Below are 21,614 nucleotides of genomic sequence, written 5' to 3' on the forward strand. Positions count from 1 at the left end.
AGGATAGGCAGAGCTAGGCAGAGCTCAGCAATCCTCAGACAAGGAGAGGTGGATCAGCCTGTCCATAGCTGGGCATAGAGGGCATCTGAGGATTCCACACGATCTGATTTTTTTTTCTCTCCACTATCACAAGGACACAGTAAACCCCTCATACAACTTGGCGTCATTCCAGGGAAGTTCAGGAGTAGGAGAGAGAATCTGAAAGTCTGAAAAGCATCTAAAACAGATTATGTTAACTAAATGACATGTCAATTACTAGATCAAACCAAGATCGCACGACTGCCTCCACTATCAATGGGGGTGCAAGTCTACAAAGACTAGTCTACATATAGAACACTAAAAGGCCCCTGTTTTTCCCACATTTTGACTCTAACATCAGTACATTTACAGCCCCACTGCATGTGTGTCATCTCATTGAATTCCCAGAATAAAACTGCAAGGTAAGTATTGTTATTATTCCGATGAAAAAAACAGATCTACAAAGGTCATATACATTACTCCCAGATTTACAGCTAGATATGTAATGTGGAATCACTTCCACATTTGAATATAGATCAGTCTGAATCTAAAAGTCATGGTGTTCCCATGATGACTCATGAGTTTGTTTCTTGAATGTAGAAACATACAATGCTTTGTGTATGAAGGAAGATAAATGTAATCGATGTTGGGTATGCAATGTACCTTTTTTCTTCAGGGACTCCTGTTGGGACCTGTAAGGACACATAAATGAAAAAGAGTTATCTTCTAGTAGGTCTAAATGTCAGTGTGGCATAACAAGGGGATGGGCGCAGAGCCTCTGGAAGTAACAGGGTTTATGTAGAGTTGAATGTTCCATCTTTGGAGCTGTTTGTTGGATAAATGAAGAAACACAAAAATAATAATTGTTCAGGAGGTAGCAAGTGGCATGTGGTTTTAGTTTAATTAGGAGAGGTGAGAGCAGAGCTGAACTATTCAATGAAACAGACATCTATTTAGCTCTTAATATATACATGACACAATGAGAGAATACAATGATGCCTAAACCACAACAGGGTACAATAGGATACAATATTACACAAGATGGTGCACTGAAACTGATTTTTTTTCTTGTTTTAAAAGCAGCTTCTTTATTGCTCTAATCTTTGTAAAACTAAGAGCAAAATCTGCACCTGTGTGGAGGAGATATGGTGCAGAGCTCTCAGGAAGGACCGAGCCAGTTAATCAATTTGCAGCCCCTTTTCACCTTGTCACCATCTCGCTGTCTATGGCAGTATCTGTGGCCTCTATCATACATTTTGCTACTCTTACTTTCTTTATACTCTCATCCAGTTCAGCTTTGTTCGTCAGCTCTTATGCAACATACGTAAGTGGAATTCTCCTTGGACTCTTTTGTCTCAAACATAAATTGAAAAACCACAACTTTGACAATGGCCTGCTGGGTGCATTTCAGTGCACTCAAAGGGGGCAACTTGTTTTTACTGACAACCTAAAGAAAAAGCCTCTTCAGGGCTATGAGAAAAGCTTACTTTGAAAGTGCAGTAAAGGGGATTTTAAAAAAGAAAACAAATGGCAATGGAATTTTACTGTTTCCAGGAAACAAAAAATTATAATTTGTAGACTCTCAAACTCAGACTGCTGGAAAAATAATTGGGCCTTTATTTGTTCCCTTTAGAGAAGAGAAAAAAAAAAAATCCCTTAATTCTCCTGGGAGAATTAACTGCAGATGGATAGTAGGTTCTTAGAAATTTCTCACAAGGGAATCAATGGCACATGCTGCCTGCCCTGTCCTCAAGCTAGATCAGCTGCTCCCTGGCCAGGAGACCACAATTATCACATGACTTCAGTGGCACTGGCAGCTCCCCTACATACCTGACCCAACCAATAGCTCATGCTGAGAATGGTGCCTGAGGGGCCCCAGTGAACTGGCCGGGGGCATGGGGCTTTCTTGCTGGAGAAGGAAACCTGTCCAATGACTTTGCTGTGTGCTCAAGGTTTACATGGGGTTTTCTGGAAAGATAGTGGCAGGGGCATGTATCTGTGCTTTGCCATTACCTTTTTCTAGGGCCTTATCCTAGCTCTCTTGCTCTTCATTCTTACCATGACAGAAAATATGGAGCAATCACAGGGACTCTTTTCTTGTATAAGCAGAGATATCATGCACAAATCTGGTGACTCTGAATGTGCAATGGGAGGGCCTCAAGAGCTCTCATGTGTTCAAGGTGGAAAAAGCTCCTCACTACTCACTGTACATCCATCCTCAAACTGACACACGTTGGCTCTTCCCTCATCCTCTAGAGCTAAAACATAAGCCAAAGGTGGCCCTACACTCCTTCTTTATAGGAACACATTGCCCATGAACTTCCTGAGTCAGATAGCCCCATAGGAAAACATAGGTGAGAAAAGTTTGGGTAAAGAACTTGAAAGTAGCATGAACTAGAGAACACTCTGGAAGAGCTAAGAAAAGGTGCACTTTTTTTCCCCTGATGTCTAGGAGGTCCAAGGACTGTGAGGAAGATTCAATAGGACTATTCAATAGCTAGTTATTCACAAGATTTATTTCCTTCCACACTGTAGGGAGTGTTTCCCAGTCTCCCTTGCAGTTAGGTGGCATGCAACTGCATTCAGCCAGTGGGAAGTGGGCAGAAGTGATTACTGACCTTGGCCACTTACCCTCCTGTGTACAATTCTTTCTCTTCACTTGCTACTGAATATTGACACTCAGAGAGATCCCAGAAGCTCCATGCTGAAAATGGTGGATCCTCTTTCAGCCTCAATCTCTGAAAGACTATGTAGACCCTTCTCTCCTCTTCTGCTTATAAGTAGAAGAAAGACCAGAGCCCCCAGCTTTGAGAGCACAAAGGAAAGAAGACGTGAGGGCATAGTGAGAAGGAGGCCATCTGTGAGCAAGGTGTTGCAGGAAGTCAGGGACTCTGAATGGCAGGACTGGCTGGAGCTGATGCAAATCATAAATTGTGAAGATTTCATGGACATTTATCAGTTCCCAAAATTAATACTTTTATAATTTCTTATGCCTGTCTTTACTGCAATCTCTGAACATAAATTGTGAAGATTTCATGGAGATATATGACTTCTCCAATCAATACTCTTATAATTTCTTTTGCCTGTCTTTAATCTCTTAATCCTGTTATCTTCATAAGCTGAGAATGTACATCACCTTAGGACCACTATTGTACAAATTGATTGTAAAGTATGTGTGTTTGAACAATATGAAATCAGTGCACCCTGAAAAAGAACAGAGTAACAGCAATTTTCAGGGAACAAGGGAAGATAACTATAAGGTCTGACTGTCTGTGGAGTTGGGCAGAGTAGAGCTATATTTTTCTTCTTGCAGAGAGCCTATAGATGGTTGTGTGAGTAGGAGAAATATCACTGAATTCTTTTGCCAGCAAGGAATATTCATAATTGATCATCCTGGGGAAGGAATGCATTCCTTGGGGTAGGTCTATAGACGGCCACTCTGGGAGTGTCTGTATTATGCAGTTGAGATAAGGACTGAAATATGCCCTGGTCTCCTACAGTATCCTCAGGCTTACTAGGATTGGGAAATTCCAGCCTGGTAAATTCTAGTCAGATGGGTTGTCTGCTTTCGAACCCTGTTTCCTGTTAAGATGTTTATCAAGACAATGTGTGCACAGCGGGACATAGACCTTCATCAGTAATTCTAATTTTGCCTTTGCCTTGTGGTCTTTATTGCCCTTTGAAGCATGTGATCCTTGTGACCTACTCCCTGTTTGTACACCCCCTCTCCTTTTAAAATCCCTAATAAAAACTTGCTGGTTTTGTGTCTTGTGGTCACCATCACCATCCTACCAATATATGATGACACCCATGGAGGCCCAGCTGTAAAATTTCTCTCTTTGTACTCTTTCTCTTTATTTCTCAGACTGGCTGACACTTAGGGAAAATAGAAAGAACCTACATTGAAATGTTGGGGGCTGGTTCCCCTGATAGTGAGGAAAAGAGCCTTAACTAGACACCAACCCTGAAGGCATCTTAATCTTGAATTTCTAGCCTCCAGAACTGTGATTTTAAAATGTTTTGTTTTTTAAGCCAAACAGTCTATGGTATTTTGTTACAGCAGCCTGAGCAGACTAATACAACCATAGATCCCACTGTCACCCTAATCCTTGTTTCAGATTGAATTTTACATGATGAAAAATAAACATCTCTTTTTGTTAAGCCACTGAGATGTCAGGCTTTATCTCTTACAACAGCTAGTGCTTATTAACAAGATAACATTGCTGTTATCTTGTTCTTTTTTCAAAGTGCCCAGATTTTATATTGTTTAAACACACATGCTCTACAATTTGTGCAGTTAATGCAATTATCACATGGTCCTGAGGTGACATACAACCTCCTTAGCTGACAGGATTCAGAGATTAAAGTAAAGACAGGCATAGGAAATCACAAGGGTATTGACTGGGGAAGTGATAAGTGTCCATGAAATCTTCACAACTTATGTTTAGAGATTGCAGTAAAGACAGGCATAAGAAATCACAAAAGTATTAACTTGGGGAACTAATAAATGTCCACAAAATCTTTACAATCCACATTCTTCTGTCATGGCTTCAGCTGGTCCCTCCGTTTGGGGTCCCTGACTTCCCACAACAATTAACAGATATTTAAAAAAATAAGAGTACTTATTTAAGCCAGCTAATTTTTCAAACATTTTATGACTCTTAGCTCATTTCATTCTCATAGAAATCTATGAGGTATAATTCTTATTAGCCCTGTTTTATAGATGAAGACACTGAAACAGCTATTGCAAAATTATAACTGAGAAAGTGATCTGACCTAACCAAATCCATCTGCTTCTAACCTCCAAGCTGTCCTTGTTCATTCCTGGGTGTAGGGTGAACTAACTTTGGGAGAAACTTTGTTTTATAGTGTAAAACAAAGAAGTTAACACCCCTTTCTCAAAACAAACTTCCTTCTTGCCTGGGGACTAGACTGCCTTTGTGAGACTAACAAATTAGCCACAAAATTAGAAAGTATGGTTTAGGAGTCATGCAGCTGGAGGCTACAAGATTCTGATCCTCCCTAAACTGCTCCTAAGATCAGTGCTTGAGATATTTTGCAGACCCTGCACTTGATGGATCAGCTGGCACCCAGTTTATTGAAACACTCAGATCGATAAACTGGCTCATCTGATCTTGTGGTCCCCACCCAGGAACAGACTCAGTGAAAGAGGACAGCTTCAATTCCCTATGATTTTATCTCTGACCTAACCAATCAGCACTCTGGACTCATTGGCCTTCCTCCACCCACCCAATTATCTTTCAAAACTCTGAATGCTCTGGGAGATGGATTTGAGAAATAATGAAACTCCAGTCTCCTGTACAGCCAGCTCTGTGTGAATTTACCCTTTTTCTATTGCAATTCCCCTGTCTTGATTAATTGGCTCTGTCTAGGCAGTGGCCAAGGTAAACCCACTGGACGTTTACAACACTGAGACATAGAGAGGTTGAGTGACCAACCCAAAGTTTCACAGGACACAGTAGAGTCAGGATTTGAACACAGACATTCTGACTCCAGAGTCTATGCCCTTAACCACAACACATACTAATTCATTTGTCTTTTTTGTCCATGTTTTCATTTATTTTCTTTAACCTACAATAAAACTTTGATTTTTACACTGCCTGAGGATGAGGTAAGAATATTGCAAATAGAAAAATGTTAATTGAAAGACACAATTTATCTTATGCTAGCACCAGAAATGATCAGGCCTATTTTGACCATGAATCTCACAAACTGTGCTCTCTAAACTTCTGGATGAGAGGACATGGGCTCAGAGTCTGAGAACGCTCTCTCCTTCACTCCCTCTACTAAGTAGGTTCCAAGGTGTATTCAAGTTTGAGAGACTCTGCTTGGTTGGGGCCTGCTCAAGAGCATGAGCCTACATTTATATTACTCCTATGCTTTATACTTGGCACATCACAGACCATGAAAAAATAATCTGGTGGAAATGGCAACTTTGGATTTTTAATCTGAGTTGTTAAAATTTTTCCAAATGAGAATACTTGTACCCAGGGCAGGGAACATCACACCCCAGGGCCTGTTGTGGGGTAGGGGGAGGGGGGAGGGATAGCATTAGGAGATATACCTAATGTAAATGACAAGTTAATGGGTGCAGCAAACTAACATGGCACATGTATACCTATGTAACAAACCTGCATGTTTTGCACATGTACCCTAGAACTTAAAGTATAATTTTAAAAAATGTTAAAAAAATTTTTCCAAATATATTTATCTTTTGAATAATCTAAGGCCCTTATCCCCTAAGGTTTACATGGCATAGTTCATACTGCTTTTACTTTTCAATGCAGTTAATCTTTTGTAATAACATTTTGTATTCAGTTATGTTCCTTTGCTTAGTTTTTAACTTTGTTATTCTCCAAGCTGATTTTATTAATTAATGCAGAGAGGGTCAAGGGTATCTGAATTAACTAGGTGACAGTGAACTAGGAGGAAATCACAGGCCTCAGTGTGAGACAAATCTAGATTTAAATCCTAGCTCTAACTCAGTCCATGACCTTGAGGAGGTCAGGTAGGTTCACTTGGCTCAGTTTCCAAATCTCTAACGTGGAGGTGAAAAATCCACCTCACAGAATTGTTGAAAGGACAATTACATGTTTGAGAACATGTTACTGTAGTGTCTATAACCTATCAAGTGTATAGCAAATGATGATGATGATGATGCTAATTTAAAAAATATCTATTGAAGGTCCCAGAAGTTTTACTTTAACATGTTGATTTTTGTCCCATGGAAAGGCACATGATTTGGTGGAAAATATAACCCCAAAGGTTATTATGTATGGCTCTGTAAAATATTAACAAGTTTTATATATAACTCAAATATCTTAACATTTTAAAATTAAATGGCCTATAAATACCTAGCTCCTCAAATATTGTTTGAACTGGTCTTAATATCTAATTGTTTCCCCACCTAACTAATGAGTTGAACAAAATCCTTGCCATGTATTCATATTATATTTGCATCAGTGTCCTAATAACATCTTTTGAAATTATACTTTAGCAATAAGAATAAAAGTCATAGTCAAAATGTTAGCACTTAGCACGGGAATGATTCTATCAGTCAGAGTTTAGTCAAGAAAAACTGGTTGCTCTAGATAATCCAAACTAAAAAGGTTTAATGCAGATGTCAAGAAGCCTATATAACCACTGGAAGACTGGAGGAAGCTGAGGTCAACCAAGCCACGGTGGACAACCTCAGCCTCAGCTCCCAGCTGAACAGTTTCCTGTTCATTGTCCATTGTCATTGAACTTCTAGATATTTCTCTTCAACCATCACAGTCTGCAGTGATAAAGGAAGTGGCTTTCTGGTGGAGCCTCTTAGAATCTCATGGCTGTCCACATTTCTGCCTATAACCCCCTCTAGCCTGTCATTCGTTTCAACCTTCCAAATCTTCAGCAAGGGAAGGGACTTCTTGGTAAACCAGCCTGTAAGCATATGGGAAGGGCATTCTGCAAATATAGCTCCCAACTTCTCTGAAAGACAGAGGAACCCTTATAAGGGAGAGTTGGTGATGCCAAATTGGCAAAAAATAACCCAGGACTGCAGTTCAGCTTGGCACCTAATTCCATAGGACACTCACTTACTTCAGGAAAGGTGTATTTACTCAGTAAGACAGATTAAAGGATCACTTGGTTCTTATGGACTCAGACAAAAGTGGGCTAAGTCATCTTTAAACAGATTTGACCAAGCTGAGAAATATCAAAGACTTATGATTTTTCAATCAGAAAACACAGCATGGAATAGCAGGAAGAGTACCAGACTGGAAGCCAAGGAACCTGGCATCCAGCTCAGCCTATTGTGAACTTGCTAGCTGGGAGGCCCTCAGGGTGGTCATTTCACCTCTCTGTAATTTGAGTTTTCTCTTCTATGAAACAAGGAAAATAGTATCTGTCATGCCTCAGAGAATCACCACAAAGTTAACATATGTGGAAATAGTTTAAAGTGTACAAACACCATATCAATATTAAGGTCCCCATATGAACATGAAGACCTAAGGTTTTCTTGGCTTAGTCTGAAGAAGCTTCCAACACAAGGCTGGATTAGGAGAGATGAAAATGAAATAAAAGTTGGACCAGGGCTGGGCACAGTGGCTCATGCCTGTAATCCCAGCACTTTGGGAGGGCAAAGCAGGCAGATCATGAGGTCAAGAGATTGAGACATGGTGAAACACCACCTCTACTAAAAAATACAAAAATTAGCTGGACATGGTGGCACGTGCCTGTAATCCCAGCTACTTGGGAGACTGAGGTAGGCGCATCACTTGAACCCGGGAGGCAGAGATTGCAGTGAGCCGAGATCGCACCATTGCACTCCAGCCTGGGTGACAAGAGTAAAACTCCGTCTCAAAAAAAAAAAAAAATGTACTGGGAGCCTTACAGAGTTCACACATGTTTGTAACATTCTTCAAATGTAGTGTGCACAAATTGGAGTTATTAGTCCAATATTTATAAACAAAAATTATATTTTGAATGTAGCCTAATAACTTCCTAATTAAAATGATATGATCCTTAGAAGGTTTTTGGGGAGGAGGTAATGAAGAGAGGATTGGAATTAGGAGGATCAAAGTAGAATGCATATATTTGAAAATAAATATAATATTTGGCCAAAGAAAAATAAAAGCTCTACCAAATCAGTCTGCAGAAATGCCTAGAAAATAAACCATCTTCTAAGTGTATCAGCCATTTTAAAGAGGACAAAGTATGAGGAAGGGGGGGTAGTTGTCTGTGAAAAAAAAATATAAAATTTTACAACATTTTATGTTTATTTAAAGGGAGCATGGGTTAAAACCACCATGAGAATTAGGTCATCAAACCATCAACAATAGTCTAATAGTCCCCCAAAATTCCTGTGTTGAAATTCTAATTCCCAATATGATGGTATTAGGAGATGGGGCCTTTTGTAAGTGATTAGTGCTTCATGAATTGGTGAATGAGATTAGTGCTCTTATCAAAGAGATGCAAGAGATCCATTGCAAGAGAAATCAATTGCAGGAGAAGACACAGCGAGAAGACAGCCATTGTCCTGTGAACCAGGAAATGGCCTCACCAGATACTGATCCTGATAGTGACTTAATCTCAGCTTTTCAAGCTTCTAGTACTGTAAGAAATAAATTTATGTTGTTTATAAGCTACCCAGTTTATGGTATTTTTGTAACAAAAATTTCTGTAACAGCCCAAATGGACTGAGATACCATCCCTAAGTAGGACAGTCATCCTAAAGTAGTTACAACCCAACAAAAACAAGGGGAAGACTTAATTTAAAATTTCATTCCCAAGATGTAATAAACCAGGTGAATTTAGTAATGAGAAATGATTCTGCGAGGGACTTTTAGCATTATCACCCTCCAGAAACATGTTAGAAAAATGTAGCACATTATTCCCTGGGTGGGACAAATTTGGGAGAATACATGCTCCTTTATCAGCTCTCTGTCCCTCCCTGGGAGACTGATGCTTCCCAATGCACAACTCAATTCAAAGCAGCAACATACTCTGAAATTTCATCTAATGCTTGCTTGCTTTTTCTTTTTCTTTCTTTCTTTCTTTCTCTTTCTTTCTTTCTTTCTTTCTTTCTTTCTTTCTTTCTTTCTTTCTTTCTTTCTTTCTTTCTCTCTCTCTCTCTCTCCTTCCTTCCTTCCTTCTCTTTTTCTTCTTCCTGAGACAGGTTCTCACTTTGTTGCCCAGGCTGGAGTGCAGTGGCACGATTATAGCTCACTGCAGCCTTGAACTCCTGGCCTCAGACTGTCCTCCCACCTCTGCCTTCTGAGTAGCTGGGTCTACAGGCATCCATCACCATGCCTGGTTAATTTTTTAAAGTTTTTGTAGAGATAGGGTCTCACTCTCTTGCCCAGGTTGGTCTTGAACTGTTGGCCTCAAGTGATCTTCCCACCTCAGCCTCCCAAAGTGTTGGGATTGTAGGTATGAGCCACCATGCTCAACCAAGAAAGTATTTTTATGTAAAAATAAATGAGGCAAAGGCACTTTATGAACTTCAAAGAAAAAATACTTTCTTTGTGTTGTTCTCATTATATCTGAGAATAAAAATGATGATTAATTTTCTAAATAAGACATATTCTGTTAATTTACAATTTTTCTCAAAATGAAAGGGTTTAAACTGTGATTAAAAGTAGCAGGTAGAGTGTACACTTATGTTCATAGCAGCATTACTTACAATAGTCAAGATTAGAAACTACCCAAGTGTTCATCTACAGATGAATGGAAAAAAATTTGTGTGTGTGTGTGTGTGTGTGTATATATATATATATTTATATATATATGAATATATATATATTCATATATATATTTATATATATATATGAATATTATTCAGCCTTAAATGGGAATGAAACTCTGACACAATATTACAACGTAGATACATCTTGCAGACATGCTAAGTGAAATAAGCAAGCCACAAAAAGACAAACACTATGAGTCCACTTACATGAAGTGTCTAAAGTAATAAAATGTATAGAAATGGAAAGTAGAATTATAGTTGCCAGGAGCTGAGGAGACGGGAAAATGAGGAGCTGTTTAATGGGGATAGAGTTTCAGTTGTGACAGATGGAAAAGTTCTGGACATTGATTACACAACAATGTAATTCACTTAACTCTATTGAACTGCACACTTAAAAATGGTTAAGATGGTAAATTTTATGTTATGTGTATTTTACCACTATTTAAAAAATTAGTTGAGTCTCAAAAAAAAAAAGTTGAAAAATAGTAGGCCAAAATGTTTCTAATTGTGGCTTCCTACCAGCATTTAGGGGGAGTTTTGTCATAAAATTTTAGGTGACTTACTTTGCCAAATTTTACTGAGTCATGAGTTTGTTTTCCCATGGAAAAATTACTAAAACAATGGCACGTGGAAACACATAACTCTTAAGTCACTTCTAGGGGAGGTATTGCAAAGGTATATCCATAAGACCTTTGACTTTGATGAGATTTATAAAAGCTATGCTGCCTTTTCTTCCTTCTCACTCCATCTCATCTCCCAGGGCCAGCCTGTTCCTCAAAAGAGTGAAAAACATAGGAAAATTACTGCCAATCATCCAATCAGACTATCTAAATGAAGTAAAATAATTATTAAATTTTAGTCAGCCAATATGCTGTTTGAGCTTGGATTATAAACCACTGTTTACTCTCATAGTGTCTGGCAAAAAATAGGTGTTCTCATTTTGTTTTCAATAGACAGATGGTGTTTACCATTCTAGAGCTCAAGAAGGAGAGTGATCAAGCAAATAGGATTAAGCACATTTTGAGAAAAGCAACATGGCGCACGGCCCTGGGGCAAGACTATGCTGGGCTCAGGACTTGAGTCTGCCATTTACTAGCTGTGTAATCTTGAGAAATTCTCTTAACTATCCTGATCTTCATTTTTTTTTTGCTGTGTAAAATGAAAACATTAATAAACAATGCCCATAACAAGAAATGTAAAGGTCAAATGTAAAGAAATGTGAAATCCTAAGTCCTGCATGCCTTCTACTACTGGTCTAGTCATGTGTGCCAGCTGAACATTCCCTGGGCTGCAATTAATGTGACTGATGGTTTTATCCCTGGTTTTCCCAGGGAGAAATCTAGACAGAAATCTTGAGAAATGCCTCTGTGGAAAGTTGGATCCAAAGTTGGTCTTCTAAGGGAAGCTGCAGAATGTTTCTCCCTTAGCCTATAGTTTGTCAGAATGGTAAGATATCAAGATGAAACTCTGAAGACCTGAGGATTTTTCATGGTTTTCATTATTCTATTGAAGACCTAAAAAAAAAGTGGCTAATAAATATATTTTTAGAAATTGCTTTAGTATGATTTTTTATTAATTTAAATTAACATTTATTTAATTAACTACATAAAATCTGTATATAAAAGAGACAAAATACTATTCTTGCTCTCAGCCAGACAGTTGCTGATAAGGTAGTTTTGACAAAAATCTCATAGAATAAGAGGGCCCTCACTCAGCAACCATCAATATGGTTGGAATGTGGTATTTGCTCTTCCTGGAAACAATGCTTCCCACTTATACAGTTCATATTCCATGTGGTGTTAATACATAGACCTCATCCAACTATCTCTCTGTGGAATCTGAGTTCCTACTCAAGTAAATATCCTGTAATATGCTAAACAAAAAACCTCCTGTATTAGTTTCCTGAGGCCACTTTAACAAAGTACCACAAACTGGGTGGCTTAAACAACAAGAATGTATTCTCTCACTGTTGTGAAGGTCAGAAGTCCAAAATCAAGGTGTTAGCAGGGACACCCTTCCTTGGAAGGCTGGAATCCTTTCTTGTCTCTTTCAGCTTCTGGCAGGCCTTTGCATTTCTTGGTCTGTGGCAGGATAACTCCAGTCTCTGCTAGAGTTTACAAATGGCCTTATCCCCTGTGTCTCTGTATTTTTCTCCCTTCTCATACAGACACCAGTCATTAGATTTTTGTATGCACTATAAATCCAGGGTGGTTTTATCCCAGAATTCTTTTTATATCCCAAATATATCTACAAAGATTCTATTTTCAAATAAGGTCAGATTCTGATGTTCCAGGTTGGAATGGTCTGAATGTTTGTGTACCCCCAAAATTCATACGTTCAAACTTTTTTTTTTTTTTTGAGATGAAGTCTTCTCTGATACCCAGGTTGGAGTGCAGTGGCACCATCTCCATTCATTGCAACCTCCACTTCCCAGGTTCAAGTCGTTCTCCAGCCTCAGCCTCCCTAGTAACTTGGATTACAGGTGCGTGCCACTATGCCCCTTATTTTTAATAGAGATGGGGTTTCACCATGTTGGCCAGGCTGGTTTTGAACTCCTGACCTCAGTTGATCCACCCACCTCAGCCTCCCAAAGTGCTGGGATTACAGTCATGAGCCACCATGCCCAGCCCATATGTTCAAACTTAATCCCCAATATGAGAGTATTAAGAGATGTGGCTTTTTTTGGCAGGGGGGGTGATTAAGCCATGAAGACAGATTCCTCATGAATTGGATTAATGCCCTATAAAAGAGGTTTCAGGGACCTTGGTTAACCTTTCTGCCATGTGAGGATGCAACAAGAAGGCACCATCTATGAAGCAGTGAGTAAACCCCCACCAAACACTGAATAGGAAGTCATCTTGATCTTGAACTTCCCAGCTTTTAGAACTATGAGCAATAAATTTTCTTTTGTTTATAAATTACCTAGTCTATGGTATTTTTGTTATAGCAGCTCAAATGAACTAAGACACAAATGCATATAAATTTAGGGAAAAATTATTCAACCCACTATACCTCTTTCCCTTTCACTAATTCCTATTTGATTAATGGTGCCTGTGGTTTATTTAGTGACAATGATATCTAAGGTCAATATGTGAGATTCTCAGAAAAGGAAATGTAGGCATCAGCAGCCAACAGAAAGTGGAGGGGCAATAGAAATTCTACCTCATTCCCCATGTCAGAGAAAAAAATCAATACATGGAGACACGAAATAATGCTTTGTGGGTCTGTTTGCCTGTAGCTTCTCTATATGTCAATCTTTTATGCTCAGCTTTCTTCATATTTTATTTTTTAATTTTAGTATAAAAATAAATGTTTTATTGCCTTCAATTTACCCTTATTATTTTTTACATCAATTGTTCTTTGTGTGTGTGTATGTGTTGGATTTACTTTTCTGGAGTGTGAATGTGTGTGGTGTGTGTGTATGTGTGTGACCTAAATAAGTTATTCTCCTGAAAAGAAAACAACATCAACATTTAAAGATTAGGTTAACAGAACTCACTTTATTAAATGCCTGCTGTGTGTCCAGGCCTTGAGCTAAAGAATAAGAACAATGATGAGTAAAGACCATCCCTGTTCTCAAGGCATTTGTAGACTATAAAGGAGCCTGCAACCTTGTAGCAAAACAAAAAAGTAAAGAAACACAAACCATGGAGCATGTTGCACTCAACAGACGTTCATTCTCACCCATTGTGAGGATGCTGGGAGTAATTGGAACTTTGTTGAAGAAAACAGGGAGATCATTTCTGTTTTGTCTGTGTATCACCGTGACTGCCTAGCACCATGGAGAAAGGGACCACCTTTCAGAGCACAAACTCTGACCACAGAGGGCCTTTGTCTATCCTTTGTTTTACTCTAAACTTTTCTCAAAATAATCATGGATGAAGCTGGAAACCATCATTCTCGGCAAACTAACACAGGAAGAGAAAACCAAATATCGCATGTTCTCACTCATAAGTGGGAATTGAACAATGAGATCACATGGACACAGGGAGGGGAACATCACACAATGGGGCATATTATGGGGTGAGGGGCTAGGAGAGGGATGGCATTAGGAGAAATACCTAACGTAGATGACCTATTGATAGGTGTAGCAAACCACCATAGCATGTGTATACCTATGTAACAAACCTGCACATTCTGCATATGTATCCCAGAACTTAAAGTATAATATATAAATAAATAAATAACCCTTCATGAATCTGTACTTCTGGAGAAAAGCTCACACAACTCTGGGACATTAGAATGCATCACAAGTAAGATTTTAAAAATAATTTAAAAAGTATTATTTCTGTTTTTGTTACCTTGTCATTAAATAAGGTTTGTATCTTCCTTGACCCCTCAAGATCAGTGATTTAGCTACTTGTAAATGCCTTCTTGCATTAGATTATTTCCATATACTGGATTGCTCATTTCTCTCATGGATTGGGCCTTCTATGGCTGCACATATATAGCTGCTTCAGAATAGAAACCTACTTTCTCTCTTAGCAAGGTACGGCTTTTCCAATGTCCCTTCTTGTTTTGCCAAGTTGAATTCCAAAGTTGTGTTAAATCTCAGCTAAATCAGTGTATTTGCCTTTCCTGCCTGTGGCATTAACTGCACTTTACCCCTGATATTATCTTCCATTTAACTTCTTAGACTTCCTAATTCCTTAATGTATTCTGGGATACCATTTGGGTATGGAGATATTATGGAAATGATGTAGAAAGGGAATGAACTTCAGCACTCCAGGTCAGAGTTACTTGGCTACTTTTAAGCATTTGTTTTTGCACCTTCTTTTTTGGTCCTTGGGAGCCTTGGACAATAAGCTGTTATCCACTTACATTTCTGAATTATACTTACATGAATCTGGTGCCAGAGAAATTTCTATGGTAAAGAATTAAAAGCGATTATCCCACTGTTTACAATCAGAGCTGGTGACTAATGAGGGTGCCTCTACTGACTCCTATCCACATTGGTAACCTTCCTCAGAGGAGTAAAGTTCATTGAGACTGAGTATCTTCTAGACTCCTATTTTGTTCCCATAAAACTATATATTTTGTTAAAAAATTGAATCAGGAATTATACTCTCTCAGGCATTAACTAGCAATTCACTTTAAGAAAAGTACAAGGAGAGGGAACAGAATGAAAATTTTAAGTTACCCTTTGGATGGGCTCATGAAAGGCCCATTTACTCACAGACTATAAGAAGTGGAATGTGAATATTATCAAAAAGCAAACTGGAGTCAGCCATGAACTTGTGAATGTAAGAGAGGGGATTCTTCATCTTATTTTGTTTTTCTTTTTAACTTAAGAGCCAATTTTGCTAAGGAAGCCAAAATCCCTGTCTGCCTGGCCCATCATACTCGGATGTATGTAGAATGTAGACAGACAAGGCACATGACAATGGCATAGATGCTCTTGGGTTTATGTCTGTCAAAGGGGGAGAAATTGTTCTTTTAAGATCCAGACTTTGAAGGCACATAAACCAAAATTTCAGTCCCAACCCCACCTCCTCCTCATTATGTGGTCTTTAGTAAGTTTCTGAAAATGTTTAAGCTTGGCTTTGTCAGCTAGAAGGTGGCAATAATCATTTAAATCATAAGTACCAGGTCCTAGCTGGATCAGTTGGCATGCTAAAAAAAAGGATACCTGAAGAGGGTTTAATCAAGAGTTCATTCAGGGTATGGACAAAGCTAAGGAACCCACCGGAAGCAGTGAGGCACCCAGGGACTAGTGGTGGTGAAGGCCATTCCCACCATCAGTCCTGTAGGGATGGGGGAAGTGGGAGCTCTTATCAGAGCACTGGGGAACCTGCACATGGGAGACACTACCCAGCAAGAGCTGCTTCAGTGAGGGATGCTGCCACCACCACAGCCACATCCCTGCCTGGCCAGGTGGGGTGGAATAAACCCTACTAAGGCTCTTTCCTCTTGCTTTCCAATCCCTTGGCAATGCGCTCCATTGGCTGCACTTGACATAAAGTCAGAGGACAAAGGAAGAGAGTGGCCAAGGAGGTGAGCTTCCTTTGCACAAAATCAGGTTAGAAAAGGATGAAGAGTGGATATGGAGGAGCAAATAGTTAATTTTCAGCATCTCTCTGTATTAGATGACTGTTGTTTGCCCAGTATCTCTTTTTTTGAGTAAATGCTATGCCTTGCTCCATAAAACTTGAATGAGGCTGAAATAACATTTACCCCTCTCCAATGACTAGGACCAAAGAACTTCATCACCCTACCCTCTAGCAAATCAATCAAATTCAACTTTGAGATTTAATACAGCATTTCTGGAAAATAGATAATCTCTTTTTCATTTGGATTATGAGCCATAAGGATGTAGACTTGGGCCAAACAACAGTCATCTTTCCAATTATATAGAAAGAACTAGCCTGACAGTAAAGACAATGCAAAAAGAGCACAGAAGAGTCCAGGAATAGGGAGAAAGAGGCAGGTCCATGGTGACTTTGTTTGAGGTCCTTTGTTTAATTATATCTAAAGGCAGTTATGCTTTTTAACATTTCAGTGATATGCTTTTTAACATTTCAGTGATATGCTTTTTAATATCCTATATTGGAAGAGTGGAAAAGGTTAATAAGGAAATGGGAAGCACCCAGAGGTTAGCAACAACAGAAAGTCTCTATGATATCAGAAATGGAGCTCAAAGGGAGGTGGTGGCACTACAGGATTCTCTGAGTTGGGGCCTCAGCAGGACCTGGAATCATGGAGAAGAAACTGCTTAGGAAATGCCGAGGCTGCCACGCTGGAAGCATGGCAAAGACTGCACAACAGGAACCGAAACCAGGGAAGAGATGCTACCTCAAGTACAGAGAGTGAAAAGAAATAGTCTGGCTTTTCCTTCCCTTCCACCCTTTGGATGCCCGCTCCCCTGCCTTCACTTAGCTAAACCTAATTGTGAGACTAACATTCAGAGCTGAGCAGATAAAAGGGCAGGGTATGGCTTTCAGAGCAAAGGAGTAATACACGTGGTCAGGACATATTCATTCTCTTTTCCTCTTTCCTTCCAAAATGCATTCCAAACTTTAGTGAAGGATACACAAATTTTTTTCTCAAAACTCAGAGAATGGGGGTCAGGTTATTTTCTGCTTAGAAACTTGAGTGGGTTACTACATAAGACAAGGCAATTTGATCTGATATTCAAGTTCGTTTAGACTATTGCCATAATTTATGGGAATGAAATAACATGATAGAAAAATGTAAAGGTAAATTGAAATCCAGTCACATTAGGCTACTTGCTCTTTTTGATTAGAGTATATTTTCCTGCACTTGCTAATAATATTCCTTCTGCCAGGCTTACCATCTTCTTCCCCATTTTTCTTTACTGAGATTTTACCTTCACATCACAAATTAAGTGCTATTCCTTCAAGAAACACGCTGGCTTGCCCACACTTCATTGTATCTCTCCCTTCTTAAACTCATATCATTCTCATGGCACTTAACACATTAGATCTTGTGTTTTAGATACTGAAATTTCTATCATACGCTTTGATAATAGATTGTGATTTCTGCAAAGACAAAGAGTGCTTTCCTCAACTTTGTATCCTTTCGGGTGGGTTTAAATGATCTCTTATACCTACTAGGTGTTTGATAAATGTTTGTTGTAGCAGATGAGCACCTGAAACAGTAATTCGGAACCTTAGGTTCTAGTATTTTCCATGTCACATTAGTGTGACTTGCAGAATGGCTCAGCTTAGCTTTTCCTATGCATAATGAGTTCAGACTAGATGAATTCCAAGGTCGCTTCTGGCCCTTTCAATTCCCTAATTTCAAGTAGAATTTAGAAGAAAAAATTTGTAAGCAGCAATTTTATAGTTCTATTATGGAATTTCTACTTGGGGAAAGCTAACATCTCATGATCTCATTCTTGCTGGAATCTTTCTCAAGATTTTCCATGGAGCTGAAATTTACCCACGACCTTGAGAAAGAAATGCAAGTTCTTCATGATCCTCACTCCACTTTCTTGTCCTTAATGCTTTTCCTCTGATGATTGCTCATTTCACACCCCAAAAGCAACTCATTTTATAAGCGTCTTACAGTACAGCAAGTAGTAAAGAATAAGAAATTATGAAATATTATATCCTATGAAGAAACACTGCTCCTAATGCATCCACAAAGAATCAAGCTCATAATTGCTGATTTGTCATTTATAATGATAAAATATGTATTTATATAATACATATGATATGATGGATGCTATTGGAGTGAGTTTGGCATATTTATTTATTTATTTTATTTTTTTTATGGTACTCATCCATGTTTCTGTTTATATATAGGACAACAAATTCAGGAACAATGGGAAAGTAATATATGAAACCTTAATAGGAAATACAATAGAGATTACAAAACACTACCATTTGATTTTTTATGCAAATACTTCAATATTCCAATATTTTTACTCACTTGCTAAATAAAGCACATGACTTGAAATGCTAAATAATTCTGTTAGTCTAAATCTTTTAAATAAAATGTTGGTGAAAAATCAAAATTGTTTAGTAAGGTATGTATGACCTTGTTTATTATCTATCATAGACATCAAGATGATCACAGTTAATACCAATTTAAGCTTTACAGAATATTGTTTTAGGCCCAATATTGATATATTAAATGAAGGTATCAGAGAATCTTATATTTGTGGCATCAGGTTATAAAGATCTATTCAAAACCATTTTTGTCAAAGTTTAAACACTGGAACAAAAGTCAAATTGTTTCTAAATGAGACACAAATGGTTCCCACTAATAGTACAAATTTTGTCCCATGGGTAATACTATTGTCTTTTTCTTTTTTAAAAAAATTATTTCGATTGTTTTTTTAGATTCAGGGAACACATGGGCAGGTTTGTTAGCTGGGTATACTGTGTGATGTTGAGGTTTAGGGTACAGATGATCCTGTCACCCAGGTAATGAGCAGAGTCCCCAGTAGGTAGTTTTTCAGCTCTTGTTCCCGCTCCCCACTCTACCTCCCCAGTGTCTATTATTCCCATGGGTCCTCAGGTATTACTATTTTCAAGTTTTTTCTTTACATGAAACTACTGAAAGAAAAAGTATGTCATGCTTGTAGGTTACTCTGTACATTTATCATTCTATTAATAAACATTTTAAGTAATTAAGTAGTATATTAAGGCCATAAACCAAGTCATTGTCTCCTATCAAAGGACTACTGTTATTCAATCATCTAGAAAATTCATTTTAGGCAGGACACAGTGGCTCATGTCTGTAATCTCAGCACTTTGGGATGCCGAGGTGGGTGGATCATGAAGTCAGGAATTCGAGACCATCCTGACCAGCACGGTGAAACCCCACCTCTACTAAAAATACAAAAATTAGCTGGGCGTGGTGGTGTGTGCCTATAATCCCAGCTACTCAGGAGGCTGAGGCAGGAGAATCGCTTGAACCCGGGAGGCAGAGGTTGCAGTAAGCTGAAATTGTGCCATTGCACTACAGCCTGGGTGACAGAGAGAAACTCTGTCTTTTAAAAAAAAGAAAATTCATTTTAATGGGTTATGTTACAGGGTTGAGGTCAGCCTACAGACACAAAATAAGTTAACTGAATTTTTGGTTTTTTTGTATCAGGTTTTAATTTTTTCATTGGAACAGGATTTGGGGGTGGGGATACTAAATGTGGCAGGGTTCAACAAATTTACATTTTATCAAAACAAGGTTCTTAAAGAATGCAATGATAGCATATGCTTTAACTCTTATAGCACAAACCCTCATATTAATTGATGGTCACAGAAAAATGCTGTAATGTTTTAAACAAAAGTTTTAAAACACATCAGTGACACAAGTTTCAAACAAAATTCAGTGATCAAAATACTTAACTATCCTTTCATCAAGCTTTTACAAACACAATCAGTCTTCACTGTCTGAGCAAATCAGCTTTAGTTTCTTCATGGTCCTCCAACTGTCTTTTAACATGACACTTGTCCGGTTGTTGAATTTATAATGCAATAGTATTTTAGACCAGTTTCCCTCTCCATATTTCCTCAAGCCAGATCTCAAATTCTTGTCTTCTTCCCAAAGCCATGCCTGTCTTTTTCTAGCTTGATGTTTTTCAGGAGTTACCGGTTGACTCTTTGAAACAGGTATTCTGTTTTCAGTGGCTCTTCTGCTTTCTTTTTTATTTTTTGTACTTTGAAGAGTTCCTACTCTTCTTTCTTTCTTATTAAGGTCTTGTTGCTGGGTTCCATGTTGCAACTTAGATAAGAAAAGATTCTTGTGAGACCTTTTTCTTGTATCCGAATTAACTTCAGTTTCCATTTCAACATCAAGTTTATCTTGAGAAGTTATTGTTCTTGTTCTTTTACTTTCTACTACTTTTGCTTCTGCCTTCATTAGAAAGGTTGATGATTTTTCACTTAGCACATAATTCACATAACTCTTAATTTTCTCCATCATGTGGTTGTAGCTGAAGTGCTGAAAAAAGGAATGAAATGCATCTTTCTGAGAGATTATCATAAGCAATTTGCTTTTGAGAGGCATGTAAGAATTTGGATCACCAAATATTCTTTCAAAGACTTCTTCTGCTTCTTTAAAGTTGCCATTTTCCATACAAACAGCTGTAGCCTGAATTTTAATTAAATTCTGTATTTCTTCGTGAAGTTTGTCATGTTCCTTTTCAATTGAACCCCAAATCATCAGGGCTGATTCCAAGGGTGTAATTCGTTCATCATTTTCAAACTCTGCATCAAGGGTTTTTCCTGCTGCAATTCTTGTCAAAAACTGACATATGTATATCGTTCTCAACTGGTAAGCTGTTAGGCTGGATAGTCCATGAATAATAGCCTCTGCGCTGTTGAGGGTCCTGTGGAAGTCCTCGGAGCTACCGTCGCGGAAAGCTCCGCAAAGAGGCAGAGGAAATCGAGCATCCAGCCGGCAGCCACGGCCTCGGCCTCGCCCTCGGCCACCAGGCCCGCGTCCTCCTCCTCCTCCTCGGGGGCCTCCACCTGCACCTGGCACTCGAGCATTTCCTGGCATTCGAACTGCTCCTCGTCGGTTCTCTCTGTTTCTGCCATCTGCTCCTCGATAGGGTCGGCATCCCTACCATCCGCCGGCATATTTATTAAAACTTATTTTTATAAAAAAGATTAAAAAAAGAAATGTCTGCTCTAAGCAGTTACATGAAAATCGATAAATACAAAAGCAAGCACAAGAGTATTCAGTAGAGAATTTTGAGACTGAACAATCAAGTTTCAGGCAAATCTTGTGTGGTTCATAATTTTAGCCCTTTATTATGCGAAGCTGCCAATTCAATTTTACAATGCAAGAAATGTTTGGTGTGACTATCAAGTTATATTTACTGTTCTGCGTATCTACTAAAAGATTCACTATCTTGAAAGAGTCGGTTCAAATTACC

At 38.6% G+C, this 21,614-nt stretch overlaps 1 pseudogene; it reads right to left on the reverse strand.

The window, feature by feature from the left end:
- Positions 1–20,189: 20,189 nt before the first annotated feature.
- On the reverse strand, positions 20,190–21,315 carry LOC129013190 (telomeric repeat-binding factor 1-like; annotated as a pseudogene).
- Positions 21,316–21,614: the final 299 nt, after the last annotated feature.

This window comes from Pongo pygmaeus, chromosome 15 (genome assembly GCF_028885625.2).
Source record: "Pongo pygmaeus isolate AG05252 chromosome 15, NHGRI_mPonPyg2-v2.0_pri, whole genome shotgun sequence".
NCBI classification, from domain to species: domain Eukaryota; kingdom Metazoa; phylum Chordata; class Mammalia; order Primates; family Hominidae; genus Pongo; species Pongo pygmaeus.